Source organism: Aquarana catesbeiana, linkage group LG07, assembly GCF_042186555.1.
Source record: "Aquarana catesbeiana isolate 2022-GZ linkage group LG07, ASM4218655v1, whole genome shotgun sequence".
Classification (NCBI taxonomy): Eukaryota; Metazoa; Chordata; class Amphibia; order Anura; family Ranidae; genus Aquarana; species Aquarana catesbeiana.
The window spans coordinates 175,949,836-175,969,852 of record NC_133330.1 but is presented as its reverse complement, the minus strand read 5'-3'; positions in this window follow the sequence as shown (position 1 = coordinate 175,969,852).

Below are 20,017 nucleotides of genomic sequence, written 5' to 3'. Positions count from 1 at the left end.
GACTGTCAGTTCCTTTGGAAGATGAACTGGGCCGAGTTGGAATACCCCAGACCCTGGATGCACTAGTCAATTTAGCTATACAGATTGACCGGTGTCTGAGGGAGTGAACAGCTGAATGGGCAACTGGGCCTTCCCATCCTACCTGGATGCTACCAAGAGTTCCCAATTACTCTCACCCGGCTCCTTCAGCACAGCCAGCTTCCTCGCCTGACACGTCTGAACCCATGCAGCTAGGGGTACTTCGCCCTTCTCTCACGGTGGAAGAACGCCAACATCGCCGGGTGAATAACCTATGCCTGTATTGTGGAGAACCTGGGCATTACATCAGAAATTGCACCGCCAAACTCCGTAAGTGCCTATATGTTTCCTCTGATCATGCATCCACTTGGGTCAAGACTTCTTCTCACCTTGCTCTCTCTATCTTGTTGCAGTTCCCAGGAAGGACTTTACAAGTTTCCGCCATTATTGATTCTGGGGCCTGCAGCTGCTTTATGGATTCTTCCTTTGCAGCCAAACACCAGATTCCCTTGCTGTTCAAGGGCCAAGGACTTTCTATCCACCTGGCTGATGGGTCTGCCATTAAATCCAGGCCAGTTACTCAAGAGACTACTCTTCTACCTATCACCATTGGCAATTTACACCAAGAACTGTTACGCATAGATATCATCTCCTCACCCTTGTTCCCCATTATCCTTGGCATGCCGGGTCTACAAGCCCACAACCCTTACATCAACTGGGTCACGGGAGAAGTCAAGTTCCCTTCTCCTTACTGCCAGCAGTTCTGTGTTCCTAAGAATTCCTGTGAACCTCCTATTCTGTTATGTCTGGACACCAATACTGAGATATGCCAATCTGTGCCAGAGGCCTACCATGACTTCATGGATGTCTTCAGTAAGAAGGGAGCGGAAACCCTTCCACCCTATCGAGCCTACGACTGCCCCATTGAGCTCCTTCCAGGAGCCAAAGTGCCCTTTGGCAGAATTTTCCCTTTAACTGAACTGGAGCAGGGGACATTAACCACTTGCCGACCGGGCCATAGCCGAAAGACGGCTACAGCGCGGTCGGCTTATTCTGGGTGGACGTCCGTGGGACATCCTTCGAGTATGTTGCTCCCGGGGCCACGCACTCGGGAACATCCTGAGGACCCGGCGCCTCACGGATCACGGTAAATAGCCGCTGTTAGAGGCCGTTTACCACGTAATTTTTCCGTCAAATGATGGAGCGATCACTTGTAAACAAACCGGCGTCACGTCATGATGCTGGTTCCTCCCTCCCCTCTCTGGACCGATCGGTACAGTGAGAGGGGAGAGGGGGAGAGATTGCAGCAGTTCTGTGGGCTGGATGTTTAGTGCCCACAGCGCTGCTCAGTGCCAATAATCTACAATACATTGCAACACTGTGCAATACTCTGCCAATACTCTGCAACACTGTGCAATACTCTGCAAAACTCTACCAATACTCGTCAATACTCTGCTAATACTCGCCAATACTCTGAAATAAATTTTAACAGAAATAAAAGAATTTTTTTTATTGAATTTTCAGTCTTTTTTGATTTATAGCGCAAAAAATAAAAAACCCAGCAGTGATTAAATACCACCAAAAGAAAGCTCTGTTTGTGTGAAAAAAAGGACAAAAATTTCATATGGGTACAGTGTTGCATAACTGAGTAATTGTCATTCAAAATGTGAGAGCACGAAAGCTGAAAATTGGTCTGGTTAGGAAGGGGGTTTAAGTGCCCGGTGGTCAAGTGGTTAAAAGAATATATCGATGAGAATCTAAAGAAAGGATTCATCCATCCATCCACATCCCCAGCAGGTGCGGGCATCTTTTTTGGTAGAAAAGAAGGATCACACCCTACGGCCTTGCATAGACTATTGCGAGCTTAACAAAATCACCGTTAAGAATTGCTACCCTCTTCCCTTGGTACCTGAGGTATTCAAGAGACTGGGAGCCGCCACTATTTTTACCAAGCTCGATCTCCAGAGGGGCTTACAACTTGGTCCGTATCAGGGAAGGGGACGAATGGAAGACTGCTTTTCACACCCAATTTGGGCACTTTGAGTACCCGGTAATGCCCCTGCTACATTCCAGTACTTCATCAATGACATCTTCCGGTATTATTTGGATCTGTTCGTCATCGTCTACCTAGATGATATCTTAATCTTCTCCTCTTCTCTGGATTCCCATCGTAGGCACGTCAGGTGTGTGTTATCTGGGCTCCGACAGCATGGCCTGTACGCCAAGTCTGAAAAGTGCGAGTTTGAGCAAGAGAGTATTCCATTTTTGGGACTAATCATTTCTATAGAGGGTATCAAGATGGACCCTCAAAAGATTGCTGCATTTCTTGATTGGCCAGCTCCCACAGACAAGAAAGGAATCCAACGTTTCGTAGGATTTGCCAATTTCTACCAAAAGTTTATTAAAGGATTCTCAGCCATCATCAACCCTATCCCCCAGCTAACCAAACAAGAAATCCACTTCCATTGGTCCCCGGAGGCCAAAACTGCCTTTGAGTCCCCTAAGAGACTGTTCACCTCCGCTTCTGTGTTGAAGCATCCTGACTCGACCTTACTTTTGTTCTGGAAGTAGACGCTTCTGAAATCGCTGTGGGAGCAGTACATTCCCAACGACAGGGGACCAAAGTCCTTTTACACCCGGTAGCCTTCTAAGTAATCAACAGCAGAAATAAACTACGATGTGGGAGACCGAGAACTACTGGCAATTAAGTCTGCACTGGAAGAGTGGTGATACCTGTTGGAAGGAGCAGCCCATCCAATCTTGATCTACACAGATCACAAGAATCTGGAATATCTGAAGTCTGCAAAAAGGTTGAAGCCACAACAAGCCAGGTGGGCATCATTCTTCTCCAGGTTCTCTTTTCATGTCACCTACCGGCCGGGCCCGAAGAACACAAAACCTGACGCCCTGTATGTTTCATAAGTCCAAAGAAACCTCTCCTCCGGACACTATTCTTTCCCCAGGAAGTTTTCTTCTGGTACAGAAATATTTGCTTTCCCAGATTAAGCAAGCCTCCGTGGAATTGGCACCCCCCATTGAGGCGGAGTAACAAGCAAAAGATGGTCTGTTCTGGTACAAGTAAAATTATGGAAATGTGGCGCTCGCAAATGTTATTAAACATGTGTGACCAAGTGTAGATGAGTACAGATGTGAATATACAAAGCAAAAAACATATAAATAAAGTTTAAATAAATGTGCTGAATGTTCTGAACCACAATGGAAAAAACAAAACTTTTGAAGTGCAATGGACCACAGACGCTTCAGGACTTTTCAGGTGCAGAAACGCCACCCCCACATGTGTCCCCACTCACCAAATAGCAATGACCCCCAGCATTGCAGTCTGCGGGTCAGTTCAGGCTTATGTGATGGTATCCAGAGAAGCTCAAGAGTGGTGTTGTGCACATCAGATCAAAGGATTTCTTGTTGGAATTTCTCAGCAGAATCACCAGGCACCAAAAAAAGGATATAAAAATGAAACTAATAGTGAAAAGTACCGTTTGAAAAGGGATTTATTCCATATACAAATGGGTACTTAGAAAATAGTTGATAAAAACAGGCATGTAAAGGGATTAGAGATGGATCCGGATGCTACTCATGGAGTGCGTTCCAGAAACCAGGTAGTGCGTTCCAAGGAGCAGGAAATGACATCAGTGCCATCGAAAATACGTTGACATGTTTCACCAACCTACAGGGCGTTATCAAAGACCTAATTCCTGGCCCACTCGACCACTTTAAATAGAGGAAAGGAGGAAACATCCCCCACACAGAGGACTAATCACCATCCACCTGGGAACCATGCTTATGATGAAATGAAAAAAGGTCACCTACACAGGCAGAGCACAGCCGCTGGGAGAGACCAAAAGAGTGCAAATAGCAATCTGCAAAAACGATTCCAAGGACTAAAGACGTCAGTCCTTGGAGCTCACTGGGAATACATTTACATGCAAAATTAAATTAATATACATACAAGCCAAAAAATGAAAATATAAAAAGGAAAAACTAATATTGAAAATGAAAATGAAATAAAAATAAAAATAAAAATAAATAAAAATGCAAATAAAGAAAAAAGAAAAGAGGAAAAATAGAAAAAAATAATAAAAATAAAAATAAATAAAAATAAAGCAGGGGCGCATGCGCGGCTTCTAACATGGTGGATGTTCTCTAGGTGAGCTCTGGACTCCGCCGAATCTCCGAGACCACTGAGAAGCTTCAACAGCCACACACAGTGCCAGGGGTAAGCCTGAACGTTTGCCACACTGCTAGAGCTCCTCATGGGAAAAATCAGCCAGCAGCACTATAAACCGCTGCTCGGGCCACGTGGAGAAACGAACATGGATCACTTCATTACTAGGCCGCAATCCACGGCCTCGATTTTGCCCAGGGACCCGTTTGCCGCAATGGATCCGCTCCTGGGGATAGAGGAGGTCGAAAACCACACGGTCACTACCCAGAACCTGACCTCCTCTCCCAACTCATCCCCTCTCTCTCAAGAGGTTCTCACCCCAGCCATTTTAGATGCTAAGCTGGGCACTAAGCTGCAGCTTCTCCTCCAGCAGATTACCCACACAGTTGCACCTGAGGTGAGCAAACTAGCAGCAGAGTTAAGAGGGGAAATAAACCAAATAGGGGAACACACAGATGCACTTGAATACAAGATGGTTGAAATGGTGAACTATGTACAAGCAATCGAGAAGGAAAATCACACACTTAGACATTCAGTCTCCCAGCTACAATTACAGCAGGAGGACTTTGAAAATAGGGAGAGGAGGCAGAACCTGCCGTTCAGAGGCATCCCCGAAGTGGTAGGGGACCCATCCTGTGCCCATACCTCCTGGGTCTTTTTAACACACTAGCACCCGCAGTTGTGGATGTGGATTGGCGTCTCGACAGGGCCCACTGCTCTCTAGGCCCGAAACCCCCGGCTGGAGCTAGACCTAGAGACGTTATAGTGAGGTTTCACTATTATGATAGTAAGGAGGCATTAACCCTGGTCACATGCAACAAATCTCAGCTTATGTACAAAGGGGCAAAACTGCAGATTTTTAGTGACCTCTCTCCTATTACGCTGGCTAAATGGAGAATTCTGCGATCAATCACATCTCATTTGCAATGTCATCAAGTCCTATATTACTGGGGATTCCCCTTTCGCCTCACAGTATCCAAAGATGGCACCCAACATATATATATATACACACATATCTTTATATATATATATATATATATATATATATATATATACACATACACGTAAACATATATGGGAAGGGAATACAACAATGCAGAAAACGGAATATAATTAAATAAGTGAATAATTATAGGGAGAGATGGGTGGTATATATGAGAAGACATGACACAATGATGGAAAAGGAATAAAACATGTACAATGTTTTATCCTTTCACACACACATACACATATATACACATTTAAATGACGCATAAGATTGGGACAAAAGGAGGGGGGAGTGTGTTTCCAGATGGGTATTTGGGAATGAGAGAAATGTTATGGGAAATACTGGGAAATATTAATAAAAATAAAGATAAATATAAAAATAATAAAAATAAAAATACAAGTACAAATAAATAAAAATAAAAATAATAGTAATAAAAATAAAAATAAATATAAAAATAAAAATAAAGAAATTAAAAATAAAAATAAATATAAAAATAAAAATAAAGAAATTAAAAATAAAAATAAAAATTTAAATAAAAATAAAAATAAATATAAAAATGGTATGTGTTATACACTAGGGCTATGTGGATAGGGGTAATGGGTGGGAGACAGGTATACACTCACACTAGTGTACGGGTATACCCATACACGTGTTCCATGTAGACTGTAAGTTAATGGGGTAGAGACTAGATGATGGATAAAACAATGAATGAGACAACAGGTAGGACAATGGATGAAACAATACGTGGTGAATTGAGATGAGATGATGTGATGAGGCAGGGATGTGGTTGGGGCACAGCAAAATGTTAATTTCAATGCCTTCATTGAGGCCTCCTGGTGATAAAGTGTCCAGTGTGTATATCCAGTAGTTTTCTCTTTCACACAACCTTTTGTAGCGTTTAGCGGTAGGGAGGGTGGGTGGAATAGACTCAATAACCCACACACGTAGCCCTGAAGATGTTTGTCCATGTTCTTTAAAATGTCTCGGTATGCTATGCTTGTCAATGCCCTTCTCTACAAGGTTACGATGCTCACCAAACCTTTTGCCACAGCCCACACCTCTTTTGGTGTGGGTGTGGGCTGTGGCCGTCTGGAAGGTGCCGGTGGCCTATGTGGCCTATAAGGATAAGGCTTGGTGGAGGGGCCTTGACAGGATAAGAGGGCGTGGTGGGTCTTGGTACGCATTCCATCAGGGGGACCGGGTGTGGTTCTCTTGCCCTGATGGGGTGTGGAGATTGGGGTGGTTGTTAACTGTGTGGGGGTGTGTATTGCGTCTGGGTTTTTCCAACAGTGTATCCTGTTGGAGTTGTAATTGTCAAAGTCACTGCGTATCTTCTGTATTTTACATTTGATGAGGCAATCCTCTTGGTACTTAGTGTTAAGTTTCAGTTTTTTGTACCATGAGGTGGGTAAGGGTGTAATGTACAATCCTACCCTTCGTCCAACACTGCAACAACAACACCATGGGTCTATCATTTACATCAGTCACAGACAATAACAAACTGGCCTTTTTGGATCTGGAACTCTTCCACTATGAAAACACCATCTGCGCCCAGAATTATACAAAATCCACCTCAGGGAATTCTTACCTACACTTTAACAGTTGCCATCACCCACGATGGGTTAAAAACATCCCAAAAAGCCAGTTCTGCTGCCTAAAACATTTAAATGTGTATATATGTGTATGTGTGAAAGGATCCTTTATAAATGGTTCTTTGTGTTTACACAGGTATATACATTGTACATGTTTTATTCCTTTTCCATCATTGCGTCATTTCTTCTCATATATACCACCCATCTCTCCCTATAATTATATACCTATTTAATTATATACCTATTTAATTATATACCGTTTTCTGTATATATATATATATATATATATATATATATATATATAGATGTGTGTGTGTGTGTATATATATCTATATCTATATATATATCTATCTATATATCTATAGATATCTAGATATAGATATCTATATCTATATCTATATCTATATCTAGATATAGATATAGATATAGATATAGATATAGATATATTTTGTTCCCGTCCACTATGATCAATACAACATTCCTCTTCATATAGACCGCCTTCTCCTTACCCACGATCCATATACACACATATATGTTCTTACCACAACATACTCATTTGCATATCTTCTTCCCCCCTTCCTCACTCCCCGCCCCGCCCACTCCCCGTCTCCCTTCACTCCCCTTCCACATTGTGTACACCCCATCTCCATGGTTACCTATCCATGGTCATTATACATAGTCCCTCCCTCCTCTCAATTACCTCTCCACCCCTCCCATTGCCTATGGTATAAATTCCCACACTGAATATGGCCCCCAGCACAGCCTGATGAAGGAGCATGCATGCTTTGAACACGAAGCACCGCCCGCCTCACCCCGCTCCCGGAAGTGAAGACGCAGGTCAGCACGGTGCTCCACGGAGGATCCATGACCGACATCCTGGCCGCCCGGAGGCTCTGAGGACCCTCGGCACCACCGGAACAGCTACCAGGACCCAGGTCACAGGACTCACATCCCAGGAACCCCCCCACTGGCCCGTGACACCCACATCCCCCGAGAGCATGCGGATGAAACTACTTTACATGCTGGTTTTTAGCAACTCAAATGTGAGTGTTTTTATCTATTGTAATAAATATTTTTAACATACATGCTGCACTTAGAGGGTGATGTCCTTCTTTCTTTTTAATTGTTCCAGAGCTTTTATAGCTTTTATAGACTGGCTGCCTTCCATTTATTCAGCATCATTTTATCCTTACATGGACTAATACTTGAACTTGTTGTGAAACATTAACTACCACCACCAAGTTCCCCCTCTCAGGAACCCCCAACCCACCCCCTTCCCCCAACCATTTTTAGTTATATGTACTCGGTTACCCTCATTGTGCGCCATTTTAACCCCTTGATCATTTATTTCCTCTTAATGGATAAAAAGCACTATATTGTTCTAAAAAGTTCAGATCCAATTCAATGTTTAACTTTCGGGGAGTCTTCGATTTTAAACAATGGATCCACTGGGTCTCATTAGGAGAAATAGCTCGCTTGAGGTTACCTCCTCTCCAATGCCCCTCAACTCTGTCAATGCCACAGAAGGTGAGGCTACTGGGGTCCTTACTGTGAACTAGTCTGAAATGACTGGATAAACTTGTATGTGTATTGTAACCCACATGGGCAGGACAATAGGTAGGTAGTGCCACATGTAATACATTTTTTAATTTTATAGGATTGACCAGTGGAGTGTGCTGTAAACGCAGTTGTTCTCCTCACCCTGTGCTTAGATGTCCTACATATAACACATCTTCCGCAACTGAAAAAACCCACCTGGTCCAAAAAAGTGCATAGCTTTTTTGGGGGGTCAACAACATTTAGCGCCAGCTTGAGTCGTATCGTAGAAGGCTTGGTGCAAATGAACTGTGGTCTACTGGGTAAAACACTGGCTATATCGTCATCTTTCAATAGAAGATGCCAATGCTTACGAACAATATGTTCCACTTGTTTATATTGGCGGGTAAAACCTGACATAAAAGCAATACCAAAATCTCTTTTGGCAACTTCCTTCTTTTTAAACAAATTGTCCCTATTCATACCCCTTACCAAGGATAGGGTTTTGTTTAACTCACATGGGGTGTAAACTTTTTCCAAGAACCTCTCATACAGAACTTGCGCTTGTAGGTCAAAATCCTCAATTCTTGCGCAATTGCATCTGACTCTTAGAAATTGGCTTTTAGGAATGGAACTAAGCCAATGAGGGTGATGGCAGCTCCCAAGGGGGATGTAACCATTTCTGTCCACTTCCTTAAAATAGGTTTTAGTGGACAGTGTATGGTTATCCTTAAAAATAACTAGATCAAGAAAATTGATGCAATGAATGCCGGCAGTTGCCAAGAATGATATCCCATAGCTATTCTCACCAATTTTCGACAAAAACTGAAAAAAGACTCTTTTGATCCTGCCCAAATAATGATGATATCATCTATATAATGCTTGTAAAACTTAAGCTGAGGAATGTTCGCACCAAAAATGGCATCCTTCTCCCAGAAACTCATGAATACATTTGCCACTGAGGGGGCATATTTAGCCCCCATCGCCACACCCTTCTTCTGTCTAAAGAATTGCTTATCATGCCAGAATAAGTTGAGGCTCATGGCAAGATCTAGGGCAAGAAAATCCTTTTGTTTATTTTTCATTTTGGTATTGTTTAAGGCCTAACCACAGCTTCTACTGCATGCCTTTGCTGGATATTGGTGTACAGGGAATTGACGTCAATACTAGCTAGTATATGACCATCACCAACTTCTACCTGCTGTAATAATTCCATGAGATGACTGCTATCCCTGAGACAGGATGGACAACTTTGTGCCAATGGCTGTAGAAAACAATCAATGTATTCACCAATTCTGACAAACAAAGAGTCCACCTCATTCACTATAGCCCTGCCAGGAGGTTTAGCTGGATTTTTGTGGATTTTAGGTAATTGGTAGATAACTGGCACCCAAGTGGCATCCGGTGCCAGATATCTAGCCTCTTTCTTGGTGACAATACCTTCATCTTGGGCATCTTTAACCAGACGTCTCAGCTTAGCTTTGCATTTGTTGGTAGGGTTACCTCCCATTTTTTAATATGTTTCAGCATCATAGACAAGTCTGTTAAATTCAGCTAAATATTCAGATTTATTAAGAATAACAAGCTCCCCCCTTTATCCGCACTATGGATGACAATCTGTTTGTTTTCTTCTAGGGATTTTAGGCCCCTTTCAATGTCTGTTTTACGCCTACTAGGTTTGATTGACAATCTTTCTAAGTCCTGCTGGACCAAGGATTTGAACACCTCTAAAAAATTACTGTTAGAATTTCTAGGATTAAAAACTGAGTTATTCCTCAACTCAGTATGACTATAATCAGACGGTTCCTGTCCTGTTTTGGGTGCTACTTTACTAAAATGTTTCTTAATATTAACTTTTCTCATAAATTTCTGAAGATCAATAAAAGTGTCACACTTATTAAGATCCTTATCTGGGGCAAATTTGAGGCCTAATTCTAAAACGTTTAACTCATCTGGTTTAAAAGTGGCATCACTTAAATTGAAGATGCCCTGCATTAGGTCTCTCTTTTTCTTTTTCCTTTTACCTCCTCTGCAGCCTCTCTGTTTGCTGTACCTGGTTCGGCCACATATGGTCTGGGGGGTCCAGTGGGGTACCACGGTTTCCACTCCCCCTCCATTGTCTTGAGGGTGTAAACCTCTCCCTCTCCCTCTGGGATGTGCAGGTCCCCTCCCCCTCCATGGGGGACCACCATACCCCCTCTTGTGAAAATCCCCCCTAAAATTACCACCAGGGTGACCTCTTTGTGCTCTTGAGGGTGGGCCTCCCCTGGGTTGTGATGAAGCCCAACCAGGGCTGTTCCAACCACGATTGTTACCATAATCCTGCTGATAATATCCATCAGAGGCATAGTACTCATCCTGTTGTAGGGGTTCATACCTGTTATAAGTGGAAACCCCAAAGGCTTTGGAATCAACACGGGGCCCAGCATTGCTGTTGTCCTGTTGAAATGACCGGGGGTTGCTCCACAATGTGAGATATACGAAGTTGTAGGAATGGTCTCTCTATCCTCTATAGGGACAATCACCTCTTCAGTTAATATGGCATCTTGCCATTTATAAACTTTGTTGGTTTTATAATCGTTTGTATCACTGGGTGATGTTGACCACGCCCCCTAAAACATCACAGTCCCAGCATGCCCAGGGACTGTGATGTCATAAGGGGGCGGGGTCTCCACCTATATAAATCACAACGGAGCGCTCAGAGAGCAGTCCAGCCGGAGAGAGCATCGTGTCAACATCTGGAGAAGAGAAGAGGAAGGAAGACAAGAAGCCCAGAAGTCCGGACCTCCGCTGGCAAAAGAGCAGCATGAAGACAGCGGAGGAGCCGGCAGAAGAACTGGAACACCGGGAGAAGAGGCCAGAGTGAGCGGAGAAGAACCAACTGGATGCCGGGAGAAGAGGAACCGGAGGGACCCCCGAAGCCAGAAGAAGACCCCCGAAGCCGGAGGAAGACCCCCCGAGCTGTTTAATAAATTATTTTAAAAACCTGTGTAGTGTGTTTTATTATTGACACTTTTTCCCTAGGTGAATGGGTAGGGGTACCATGTACCCCATACTCATTCACATAGGGTGGGGGGCCGGGATCTGGGGGCCCTCTTATAGGGGGCTCCCGGATTCCGATAAGCCCCCCGCCCGCAGACCCTGACAACCAACAGCCAGGGTTGTTGGGAAGAGGCCCTTGCCCCCCTTGCGGGGCCCCCCTCCCCCAAAGCACCCACCCCCATGTTAAGGGCATGTGGCCTGGTACGGCTCAGGAGGGGGCGCTCGCTCGTCCCCACCCCCTTTCCTGACCAGCCGGGCTGTGTGCTCGGATCAGGGTCTGGTATGGATTTTAGGGGGACCCCACGCCATTTTTTTGGCATAGGGGTTTCCTTTTATAACCCATACCAGACCTAAGGGCCTGGTATGACCCGCGACGGGGCTCGCTATAATCTCACCGATAAAAGCGGCAAGATTGACTTCGTTTTCTAGTCCCGTCGTACCTGAGTCACGTTCAAAATGAACGGACTTGTCCATGTGTGGGCAAGTCCGTTCATTCTAAAAGTCCACCGTAACTCCGGCAAAAGTCCGTTGGAAAGACGGGCGGACCTAGCCCGCCGGAAAGTCCGGTCGTGTGGGGACAAGTCCGTCCATTTTAAAGTCGGTGCACCTGGCGGACAAAGTCCGTCGGAAAGTCTGCCGGACCAAGTATGCCAGAAAGTCCGATCGTGTGTACGCGGCATAAGAAATCATAAAGGATCAACATATGGGATGACAGTATGTCTATAAAGGTCTTATAGTAAAAGTATGGTAGCCCATCTGGGCCTGGTGATTTGTTTAACGGGAGATCTTTGACTATAATGAGGAGCTCTTCCGCAGTTTAAACTAGCTAGATCAGGTGTGGACAGCTTTGGAAGCTTTAGGTCAGAGAAGAACTCCTCAAATTTCCCTTGGGTAAAGTTAAAATTATTTGCAGGGGTCAAACAATTATACAACTTGTGATAAAATCTACCAAAAATTTTGGACATCTCTTGAGGGCAATGGGTTCTGGATCCATCTGTTTGGAGAAGAAAGTCAGGGAAAGAGTTAAAAGTGCGTGGGCGTAATTTGTTGACTAGGATCTTATGAGGCTTATTAGAGAACTCATAAAACTTTTGTTTTGTCCAAAGAAGGGATTTAGCTGCCTTTCCGAGTTGTGTTGATTTAATTTGTTCTCTGAGGGTGGTGACTTTATGAAGTTTCAACACTGTGGGACTGCGCAACAACTGCCGTTCAGCCGTTGCCAAGGCTGAAGAAAGGGACTGCAAAAGAATATTTCTGTCCTTTTTCAAACGTGAATCCTCTGCTATGCATTCACCACGAAAGACAGCCTTATGGGCCTCACACAGTGTAGAAAACTCAGACACAGACCCCAGGTTAAGTTGGAAAAATTCTTTTAGACCCGTTGCCAGCTTATTCCATGAGACATCAGATTGTATAAGGTGGTCATTGAGGCGCCAGTGGCATGATCTAGTGTGGGTCTGGGAAAGTATAAGGTCTAATGTAATGGGAGAATGGTCAGACCACGTGATAGGGGATATATCGGACTCAATAACATAAGGGATAAGTGGAGCAGAAATTAAAAAATGGTCAAGGCGGGAATACATTTCATGTGCCATGGAGTAAAATGTGTATTGCTTAGCAGTTTGATCCTCCATGAGTCAAAGAGTTGATGGGACCTGATACATTTATGGAATGAACTAGCTTGGGATATGATCTTCCTCCAGGGGGTGGCATTAAACAAAGTTTGTCTATCTCTAGTGGGGGACATGACCAGATTGAAATCCCCATCAACAATCATAAACGGTTGAGAGCGGTACTGAGGGGCATCAAAAAGTTTGTTAAGGAAATAAATCTGTCCAAGAAAGGAGGTGGGGAAGGACTTTGATGCAAATGTTAACGAGCCGTCAGCTCTAAAGTGCGTCTCTTGAATCAATATCACATCCGCACCGGAGGACCTGAACTCCTTCAGAGCCACCCAACGCTTCTGAATGGAGCCCAGGCCCTTCACATTATAAGACATGATCCTCAATGCCATTTGTGAAATACTTCCAAAAATGCTTTTGTTAGTATACAAACCACAGGAGAAAACACATCAAAGAATACATTTAAATGGATATAAGGATGTATAAAATCACTCATGGGTAGAACAACCTTTCGGTACCTATGCAGTAACGAGTATACCAGGTAGGTAAAAAAACATTGTAAAGAAAAAGAAAAAAGAAAAAAAAACTAGGGTCCTCAGCTTACAGAGCTGGCATTGGAGCATGGACATGAAGACAAAAACCATAAGAGCATGAATATATAACTGCAACTGAGACAACAAAAAAAACAAAAAGAAAAAACCTGTATGTGAGAGCCTAAGACATGGCCATGTCTTAGGGGACCCTGAAGAACTTCAGAGACCAGGTAGGGTCTCATGTGGGACTCCACCAGGGGACTCTAAGGAGAGAGGGAGTCCATCGAATCTCCTTATGAACTTGGCTGTAGCTGTAAAAGTCCTGCAGGAGATATCCTGATAGGAGAGAAAAGGTCAACAGCAAAAGAAAACATGAACAACTGTCAGTATGTTGATAATGACCGTATCATTTGTTGATATCCCATGGGTTGAGAAAAAAACATTACCCCAATGAAAATACAGGGCAAATTTTTAAACCTTTAGTCCAGAGCACAGCGCTATGATTCTTTTGGACTATGGAGGAATCAGAAAAAAGGTAGAATCCCAAGAAAAACTTTGCGAGTGTATCAAGGAGGTTGCTTGGATGCTCTTGGATGTTGTGGTGTTGATAGTTGTTTCTTCGCTCAGTTCCTCAAAGGGGTCCAGACCCAACTGGGGGTGGTAGGAAAAGGGTGAACCAGTGCCTGAGGAGTTAATAGGTCTTCTTCAGGTATAGGGGAGTCCAAGAATCTTTATAAAGGCTTCTCCCTCTTGAAGGTCTCGGAGACTATGTTGGGTGCCATCTTTGGATACTGTGAGGCGAAAGGGGAATCCCCAGTAATATAGGACTTGATGACATTGCAAATGAGATGTGATTGATCGCAGAATTCTCCATTTAGCCAGCGTAATAGGAGAGAGGTCACTAAAAATCTGCAGTTTTGCCCCTTTGTACATAAGCTGAGATTTGTTGCATGTGACCAGGGTTAATGCCTCCTTACTATCATAATAGTGAAACCTCACTATAACGTCTCTAGGTCTAGCTCCAGCCGGGGGTTTCGGGCCTAGAGAGCAGTGGGCCCTGTCGAGACGCCAATCCACATCCACAACCGCGGGTGCTAGTGTGTTAAAAAGACCCAGGAGGTATGGGCACAGGATGGGGTCCCCTACCACTTCGGGGATGCCTCTGAACGGCAGGTTCTGCCTCCTCTCCCTATTTTCAAAGTCCTCCTGCTGTAATTGTAGCTGGGAGACTGAATGTCTAAGTGTGTGATTTTCCTTCTCGATTGCTTGTACATAGTTCACCATTTCAACCATCTTGTATTCAAGTGCATCTGTGTGTTCCCCTATTTGGTTTATTTCCCCTCTTAACTCTGCTGCTAGTTTGCTCACCTCAGGTGCAACTGTGTGGGTAATCTGCTGGAGGAGAAGCTGCAGCTTAGTGCCCAGCTTAGTATCTAAAATGGCTGGGGTGAGAACCTCTTGAGAGAGAGGGGATGAGTTGGGAGAGGAGGTCAGGTTCTGGGTAGTGACCGTGTGGTTTTCGACCTCCTCTATCCCCAGGAGCGGATCCATTGTGGCAAACGGGTCCCTGGGCAAAATCGAGGCCGTGGATTGCGGCCTAGTAATGAAGGGATCCATGTTCGTTTCTCCACGCGGCCCGAGCAGCGGTTTATAGTGCTGCTGCTGCTGGCTGATTTTTCCCATGAGGAGCTCTAGCAGTGTGGCAAACGTTCAGGCTTACCCCTGGCACTGTGTGTGGCTGTTGAAGCTTCTCAGTGGTCTCGGAGATTCGGCGGAGTCCAGAGCTCACCTAGAGAACATCCACCATGTTAGAAGCCGCGCATGCGCCCCTGCTTTATTTTTATTTATTTTTATTTTTATTATTTTTTTCTATTTTTCTTCTTTTCTTTTTTCTTTATTTGCATTTTTATTTATTTTTATTCTTATTTTTATTTCATTTTCATTTTCAATATTAGTTTTTCCTTTTTATATTTTCATTTTTTGGCTTGTATGTATATTAATTTAATTTTGCATGTAAATGTATTCCCAGTGAGCTCCAAGGACTGACGTCTTTAGTCCTTGGAATCGTTTTTGCAGATTGCTATTTGCACTCTTTTGGTCTCTCCCAGCGGCTGTGCTCTGCCTGTGTAGGTGACCTTTTTTCATTTCATCATCAGCATGGTTCCCAGGTGGATGGTGATTAGTCCTCTGTGTGGGGGATGTTTCCTCCTTTCCTCTATTTAAAGTGGTTGAGTGGGCCAGGAATTAGGTCTTTGATAACGCCCTGTAGGTTGGTGAAACATGTCAACGTATTTTCGATGGCACTGATGTCATTTCCTGCTCCTTGGAACGCACTACCTGGTTTCTGGAACGCACTCCATGAGTAGCATCCGGATCCATCTCTAATCCCTTTACATGCCTGTTTTTATCAACTATTTTCTAAGTACCCATTTGTATATGGAATAAATCCCTTTTCAAACGGTACTTTTCACTATTAGTTTCATTTTTATATCCTTTTTTTGGTGCCTGGTGATTCTGCTGAGAAATTCCAACAAGAAATCCTTTGATCTGATGTGCACAACACCACTCTTGAGCTTCTCTGGATACCATCACATAAGCCTGAACTGACCCGCAGACTGCAATGCTGGGGGTCATTGCTATTTGGTGAGTGGGGACACATGTGGGGGTGGCGTTTCTGCACCTGAAAAGTCCTGAAGCGTCTGTGGTCCATTGCACTTCAAAAGTTTTGTTTTTTCCATTGTGGTTCAGAACATTCAGCACATTTATTTAAACTTTATTTATATGTTTTTTGCTTTGTATATTCACATCTGTACTCATCTACACTTGGTCACACATGTTTAATAACATTTGCGAGCGCCACATTTCCATAATTTTACTTGTACCAGAACAGACCATCTTTTGCTTGTTACTCCGCCTCAATGGGGGGTGCCAATTCCACGGAGGCTTGCTTAATCTGGGAAAGCAAATATTTCTGTACCAGAAGAAAACTTCCTGGGGAAAGAATAGTGTCCGGAGGAGAGGTTTCTTTGGACTTATGAAACATACAGGGCGTCAGGTTTTGTGTTCTTCGGGCCCGGCCGGTAGGTGACATGAAAAGAGAACCTGGAGAAGAATGATGCCCACCTGGCTTGTTGTGGCTTCAACCTTTTTGCAGACTTCAGATATTCCAGATTCTTGTGATCTGTGTAGATCAAGATTGGATGGGCTGCTCCTTCCAACAGGTATCACCACTCTTCCAGTGCAGACTTAATTGCCAGTAGTTCTCGGTCTCCCACATCGTAGTTTATTTCTGCTGTTGATTACTTAGAAGGTTACCGGGTGTAAAAGGGCTTTGGTCCCCTGTTGTTGGGAATGTACTGCTCCCACAGCGATTTCAGAAGCGTCTACTTCCAGAACAAAAGTAAGGTCGAGTCAGGATGCTTCAACACAGAAGCGGAGGTGAACAGTCTCTTAGGGGACTCAAAGGCAGTTTTGGCCTCCGGGGACCAATGGAAGCGGATTTCTTGTTTGGTTAGCTGGGGGATAGGGTTGATGATGGCTGAGAATCCTTTAATAAACTTTTGGTAGAAATTGGCAAATCCTTCGAAACGTTGGATTCCTTTCTTGTCTGTGGGAGCTGGCCAATCAAGAAATGCAGCAATCTTTTGAGGGTCCATCTTGATACCCTCTATAGAAATGATTAGTCCCAAAAATGGAATACTCTCTTGCTCAAACTCGCACTTTTCAGACTTGGCGTACAGGCCATGCTGTCGGAGCCCAGATAACACACACCTGACGTGCCTACGATGGGAATCCAGAGAAGAGGAGAAGATTAAGATATCATCTAGGTAGACGATGACGAACAGATCCAAATAATACCGGAAGATGTCATTGATGAAGTACTGGAATGTAGCAGGGGCATTACACAGGTCGAAGGGCATTACCGGGTACTCAAAGTGCCCAAATTGGGTGTGAAAAGCAGTCTTCCATTCGTCCCCTTCCCTGATACGGACCAAGTTGTAAGCCCCTCTGGAGATCGAGCTTGGTAAAAATAGTGGCGGCTCCCAGTCTCTTGAATACCTCAGGTACCAAGGGAAGAGGGTAGCAATTCTTAACGGTGATTTTGTTAAGCTCGCAATAGTCTATGCAAGGCCGTAGGGTGTGATCCTTCTTTTCTACCAAAAAGATGCCCGCACCTGCTGGGGATGTGGATGGATGGATGAATCCTTTCTTTAGATTCTCATCGATATATTCTTTTAACCACTTGACCACCGGGCACTTAAACCCCCTTCCTAACCAGACCAATTTTCAGCTTTCGTGCTCTCACATTTTGAATGACAATTACTCAGTTATGCAACACTGTACCCATATGAAATTTTTGACCTTTTTTTCACACAAACAGAGCTTTCTTTTGGTGGTATTTAATCACCGCTGGGTTTTTTATTTTTTGCGCTATAAATCAAAAAAGACTGAAAATTCAATAAAAAAAAAATTCTTTTATTTCTGTTAAAATTTATTTCAGAGTATTGGCGAGTATTGGCAGAGTATTGACGAGTATTGGTAGAGTTTTGCAGAGTATTGCACAGTGTTGCAGAGTATTGGCAGAGTATTGCACAGTGTTGCAATGTATTGTAGATTATTGGCACTGAGCAGCGCTGTGGGCACTAAACATCCAGCCCACAGAACTGCTGCAATCTCTCCCCCTCTCCCCTCTCACTGTACCGATCGGTCCAGAGAGGGGAGGGAGGAACCGGCATCATGACGTGACGCCGGTTTGTTTACAAGTGATCGCTCCATCATTTGACGGAAAAATCACGTGGTAAACGGCCTCTATCAGCGGCTATTTACCGTGATCCGTGAGGCGCCGGGTCCTCAGGATGTTCCCGAGTGCGTGGCCCCGGGAGCAACATACTCGAAGGATGTCCAACGGACGTCCACCCAGAATAAGCTGACCGTGCTGTAGCCGTCTTTCGGCTATGGCCCGGTCGGCAAGTGGTTAATATCCCCTGCTCCAGTTCAGTTAAAGGGAAAATTCTGCCAAAGGGCACTTTGGCTCCTGGAAGGAGCTCAATGGGGCAGTCGTATGCTCGATAGGGTGGAAAGGTTTCCGCTCCCTTCTTACTGAAGACACCCATGAAGTCATGGTAGGCCTCTGGCACAGATTGGCATATCTCAGTATTGGTGTCCAGACATAACAGAATAGGAGGTTCACAGGAATTCTTAGGAACACAGAACTGCTGGCAGTAAGGAGAAGGGAACTTGACTTCTCCCGTGGCCTAGTTGATGTAAGGGTTGTGGGCTTGTAGACCCGGCATGCCAAGGATAATGGGGAACAAGGGTGAGGAGATGATATCCATGCGTAACAGTTCTTGGTGTAAATTGGCACTGGTGATAGGTAGAAGAGTAGTCTCTTGAGTAACTGGCCTGGATTTAATGGCAGACCCATCAGCCAGGTGGATAGAAAGTCCTTGGCCCTTGAACAGCAAGGGAATCTGGTGTTTGGCTGCAAAGGAAGAATCCATAAAGCAGCTGCAGGCCCCAGAATCAATAATGGCGGAAACTTGTAAAGTCCTTCCTGGGAACTGCAACAAGATAGAGAGAGCAAGGTGAGAAGAAGTCTTGACCCAAGTGGATGCATGATCAGAGGAAACATATAGGCACTTACGGAGTTTGGCGGTGCAATTTCTGATGTAATGCCCAGGTTCTCTACAATACAGGCATGGGTTATTCACCCGGCGATGTTGGCGTTCTTCCACCGTGAGAGAAGGGCTAAGTACCCCTAGCTGCATGGGTTCAGATGTGTCAGGCGAGGAAGCTGGCTGTGCTGAAGGAGCCAGGTGAGAGTAATTGGGAACTCTTGGTAGCATCCAGGTAGGATGGGAAGGCCCAGTTGCCCATTCAGCTGTTCACTCCCTCAGACACCGGTCAATCTGTATAGCTAAATTGACTAGTGCATCCAGGGTCTGGGGTATTCCAACTCGGCCCAGTTCATCTTCCAAAGGAACTGACAGTCCCATGCGGAATTGGTAACAAAGGGCAGCGTCGTTCCAGTGCGTATCGGCACTCCATAGCCTGAATTCAGCAACATAATCTTCCGCTACCCTGCGTCCTTGTTGAAGAGTATGCAATGCGGCTTCTGCGGTTGCAGAGAGCTGTGGATCCTCAAACAGCTGGGCCATAGCATCAAAAAAGGTGATTAGGTTGTTTAACACTTCGGCTTTCTGTTCCAGAAGGTGGTGGCCCAAGTTTGGGGTTCACCCAGGAGCAAGGAGACAACAAAACACACTTTGGTGACCTCTAGGGAGAAGGTACGTGGTTGTAGAGCAAAGTATAGCTCACATGTATTTCGGAATGCCCTGAATTTGCTTTGTTCCCCAGATAACTTTTCAGGAGTGGGAACCCTTCATTCAGATGGAAGCATAACAACTGTAGAAGAGGCAGTACTGGCTGAAGAAGTAGAGGTGTGGGAAGACCCCTGCGTGCCGGTGGGAAATGAAAGTACATGAACCTGTTCCTCCAGTCAG